At 49.4% G+C, this 4938-nt stretch overlaps 1 non-coding gene across 1 annotated transcript; it reads left to right on the forward strand.

Moving 5' to 3' along the window:
* Positions 1–368: 368 nt before the first annotated feature.
* trnal-cag (transfer RNA leucine (anticodon CAG)) lies at positions 369–451 on the forward strand. Its single transcript has one exon. It is a non-coding gene; the product is annotated as a tRNA-Leu (tRNA).
* The last annotated feature ends 4487 nt before the right edge of the window (positions 452–4938 follow it).

Raw genomic sequence — 4938 nt, forward strand, 5'->3', positions numbered from 1 at the left:
CGTGCATAGGACACACGTAGCAGAGGATGGTTTTGATCCATCGACCTCTGGGTTATGGGCCCAGCACGCTTCCGCTGTGCCACTCTGCTGACGGCCGCTCTGCGCGTGGCGCACAACTGCTCTTTTTATTTCCTACATAAGTGATGAAAGAGTTGAAAGTTTCAACGACAAACGCAGACGTCACTTTGAGCGCTTGGTGTTGTAGCACAAATCATCACATGCAGCTCTACACTGGATTATAAAAGCCGACACATTTTCCAAACATTTTAATGCTGGAGTCACACTGTAGTATTAATAACAGTGCGATACTCGAGGAGCGTAGTGGGATCGCGGTGGCTCATCAGACCGCCCCGGGACAGGGGGCCCGCGTCAGGATGGCCGAGCGGTCTAAGGCGCTGCGTTCAGGTCGCAGTCTCCCCTGGAGGCGTGGGTTCGAATCCCACTCCTGACAAAAAGCTTGCTCAGTGCCGTCTCCAGTCGGGTGCAAATGGGTGAAGCAGCCTGCCGCGGGGAACGTGCGACGATAGGCGTAGGTGTATCCCCTGCCTCTTCCGATTTAGCTCGTGCTCCATAGGATGGAAGCGGATGCTCTGGCTTTTTGACTCGAATATAACCTGATCACAACAGAAGGCCGTGCAGCCCAGTGCTGGTTTAAGAATGCCTCGTGTCTTCAGGCCCCTATTCCTTCAGGTTACCCCTTTGGAATAGTCGTCCGAAAAAGACGGGAAAGGAAAAGCATGTAAGCTCCCACACACTGCGTTAGCATTAGCGGTTGGAATCTGATGGGAGAAAAGCAACCTGGCTCGCCGTCAAGCAATCCATCCCTGGTCTCCCACGTGACAGGCGGGGATACGCACCACTATACTAACGAGGAGCGCTTGCTTGGCGCTTGAAGACACTTCCTCTTGCGGCTACTACTGTTTCCGGTTTCGTCTTTTCTTTTCATTCCTCCCAGAGGAGCGCATGAAAACGTTTCCATCTGCGCCATCCTCACCCCTCCAATGCTATGGTCCCTGCTCCTCCTGGTGCACTGCAAACACTCATTCAGCCGGTTCTTTCAGTTTGAATACTTAGGTCTTCAAAGGCTGGAAGTAGGGCGCAAGACATGCCAATGCCAAAAGCGTGGCAGTGTGCTTCCAGCTGTGAAATGTCACTGGTGGATGTTGAAGACATTACTTCCAAGGCAGCAGGTCCAAGCGATTTAGCGTTTGTACAAGAAGCAGGAAGAGAGAAACGGCACTCCGCCTTTTTCTGGGCAGGCCGAAGCGACAGGAGAAGGGCGCCGTAGTCGGCAGGATTCGAGCCGACGCGGGGAGACCCCAATGGCTTTCTAGCCCAGCGCCTTAACCGCTCGGCCACGACTATAGGGAGCGGCGCCGCCGCCGGCTTGCGATCATTTAACACGGAGGGCGAGGCGGCGGCGGTAACCTTTTTCAATGTCGCTCTCCGTTTCCCCCCCAAAAAAGCCAAATGACATGCTAGCACTCGGACACCCTTCAGAAGACTGAAGGGTGACTTAAAGCTGGAAGGATTAGGTCTCCCCGTTCCGACGCGACAATCGAACTTCCTTAGGCAGAGAGAAAGCAACATCGAGGAGCGTCAACAAGACTTTAGAAGCTGCGACACACGCCACTTTCAGTCGCAGACACAGCAGTTTTAAAGGCAGGAATCGCCTTTGCGAACGCCATGAGAAACAGAACGCAAGCTCAGGTCCTGCGGTTTAACAAACAGCCACGGCTTTCAAGCGACATTTCTTTTCTGGAGCGAATTCACTTTCAACTTCAAGAAATTCACACAACTTGCGAAATACGAAATACAAATCTGGCTCATCGCTGCACAAGAAATACCGCCGGCTGGCAAGAAAATGACAACGGTGTTTTTCCTTAACGAAAAACTTCCCATGGAGAAAAACAACGGCTGTGCGTCTCTGTCGGCTTGATTCAGTTTAATGCAAGTATTCATTCTCCTCCTGGAAAATACAGCTTGCGAAAGATGAAATACAATTCTTGGCTTTTCTGGGTGAGTGCAGAAGAAATCCTGCCGGCTGGCAGAAGAATTCCAGCCTTTTTTACTCTTTAACCACAAACTTGCGAATGATACAAAGCAAGCGGGGTGCGTTTCTGTGCAGCTGTTAACTGAACAGCTGCTGCTTCAAGCCCACCCAGGGCTCATTCCGATTTCAACATCATGCCCCCTGAAGGTAGACTGGATTTCTTTGCGAAGCATTCACCCTTTGGACGTTTCAGGAAAGGTGCGTGTCGATGCCAGACTTGAAAAGCTTTCCATACAAAGAAACAACATAGTGCTTTTGATTGATGGGAAACGGCAAGAGCGGTTTGAGCAGCTCCGGCCTCTCAACCGCTTTACAAAGTGATCGCCACCTCGGTAGCCAGTTTAGAAGGCTGAAAAGGATGCTGGAAGCACAGCGACGTTCTAAAACCAGCGCTTGAAAAGCATCTGCATACATAAAATGTCCATTTCCCCAAAGCTGAATCTGCAGCTTCAGAAGATTGTCAGCTATACGTTTTCGTTCTTTGTTTCCTTTTTTACATGACAAGCTTTCGAGAAATGAACTGTCTATTGTGATGAAGGCTGCATTAGAAATTGTGTATCTAGCTTAGTTCAATGAAATCGGGAGGTGCGCCTGTCTCAAGCGGATGGCTCTTTGCAGGCACACTACGGAAACCTGCGGGCGCAAGTTGGGAGAAGTGACTCTTGCAGAGTGTTGAGCTTTGAGAAGAGGGCTCCGCTCAGGAAGATATTTCCACATGTTGAAGAGTCGCTTTTCGCCCTTTCTTTCCCACATTTTTCCAGTGCGGTTATTGATCGCGTTCAAAATGTTTTCCCAACGTACGTGTTACCTGCAAAATCACAGTGAAACTGTTATGGCGAAAAGATTCCTAATAGTTATTGTATTAGAATAGCTCTCCAATTTCTTAGCCTTCGTACACGCAATGTTTAAGGAAACGCTAGAGTAAATGAAACTGTAAATAGACAGGAGCTCTTCTTAGTTTTCATACAAGTTATGATGGCTGCAGCTCCTATCTGCGTCCGGGTGACAGGAGCCAAGGGATTATCTGCGGAACCTTTGATTTATCTCTCGGGCAAGGAGCTAGATTAGCCCTTTTCATCTCAGTTTGATCACACCTGTGCATTAAAACGCAGTGCTCGGTACCATCGAGGTGTAAGAGGTTCAAGGATGAGCGGGAAACTTTGTTAATAAGGAGACGGGCACCGCCCAACGTGGGGCTCGAACCCACGACCCTGAGATTAAGAGTCTCATGCTCTACCGACTGAGCTAGCCGGGCGCCGGTTGAGCTGGTGGTTAACTTGTCCCTGTTGACGGCAATTTGACAAGGTATACTTCCTGGCTTTTCATCATGTGCTGACCGGATTCGAGAGTAGCACACCCTGTTCTTTGTTGATTACTGTACCTCCAGCAGCGCAAATGTCAGTAATCATTGAAATGTACGACCTACAATCTCCTCAGCATTGTGGACTTCTCAGTGATCATCCTTCTACGTTCTGCTGTAGTTTTCATGCAAGTGAAAACCGTGCTCCAAATAACAGCGGCACAGTTGTATCCTGCGGTAAGCATTCTTCTAATTCCATCGTTTTGCTCCAGGTAAAAGGTAGCGCATCATAGTGTTGATATTCCAAGGTTTCAGAGTCCGTATTGGATGGCTTGGATGCAGACATCGCTCAGAGCTCCCAGTATGATTTTCCCGAGTTCAGTTTTGCAGTGTTTTAGTGCTTTACTACTTCCAGTGGGCCTTTGAATGCTCTGCTAAGTAGAGACGTGACATAATTACTAATGCGACCGAGTGTGCTGGCTGTTCCTGGTTCGTAATGATTAACGCGAGAAATCAATATAAACATAACTGCTTCGATTTCGAGGTTCAGTTGAAGCATTCGAAGAAACTATCAAAGACCTCAGAACAACCGAAGACACATTTGGTCATCTCCGTATTGGTGAAGATTAAAGAGTCCCGCAAGTGTCAAGCTTGCACAAACACACACGAGAGAGAAACTCAGGACAGAACTTAAAGAAAGGGAGATGCAGACTATTTGAAGGCACTTTGCTAACCCAATGGCATGATTATGAATCGTGCATAGGACACACGTAGCAGAGGATGGTTTTGATCCATCGACCTCTGGGTTATGGGCCCAGCACGCTTCCGCTGTGCCACTCTGCTGACGGCCGCTCTGCGCGTGGCGCACAACTGCTCTTTTTATTTCCTACATAAGTGATGAAAGAGTTGAAAGTTTCAACGACAAACGCAGACGTCACTTTGAGCGCTTGGTGTTGTAGCACAAATCATCACATGCTGCTCTACACTGGATTATAAAAGCCGACACATTTTCCAAACATTTTAATGCTGGAGTCACAATGTAGTATTAATAACAGTGCGATACTCGAGGAGCGTAGTGGGATCGCGGTGGCTCATCAGACCGCCCCGGGATTAGGGGCCAGCGTCAGGATGGCCGAGCGGTCTAAGGCGCTGCGTTCAGGTCGCAGTCTCCCCGGGAGGCGTTGGTTCGAATCTCACTCCTGACAAAAAGCTTGCTCAGTGCCGTCTCCAGTCGGGTGCAAATGGGTGAAGCAGCCTGACGCAGGGAACGTGCGCCGATAGGCGTAGGTGTATCCCCGGCCTCTTCCGATTTAGCTCGTGCTCCATAGGATGGAAGCGGATGCTCTGGCTTTTTCACTCGAATATAACCTGATCACAACAGAAGGCCGTGCAGCCCAGTGCTGGTTTAAGAATGCCTCGTGTCTTCAGGCCCCTATTCCTTCAGGTTACCCCTTTGGAATAGTCGTCCGAAAAAGACGGGAAAGGAAAAGCATGTAAGCTCCCACACACTGCGTTAGCATTAGCGGTTGGAATCTGATGGGAGAAAAGCAACCTGGCTCGCCGTCAAGCAATCCATCCCTGGTCT

The sequence above is a fragment of the Lepisosteus oculatus genome, unplaced genomic scaffold (genome assembly GCF_040954835.1).
Source record: "Lepisosteus oculatus isolate fLepOcu1 unplaced genomic scaffold, fLepOcu1.hap2 HAP2_SCAFFOLD_39, whole genome shotgun sequence".
Taxonomy (NCBI): Eukaryota; Metazoa; Chordata; class Actinopteri; order Semionotiformes; family Lepisosteidae; genus Lepisosteus; species Lepisosteus oculatus.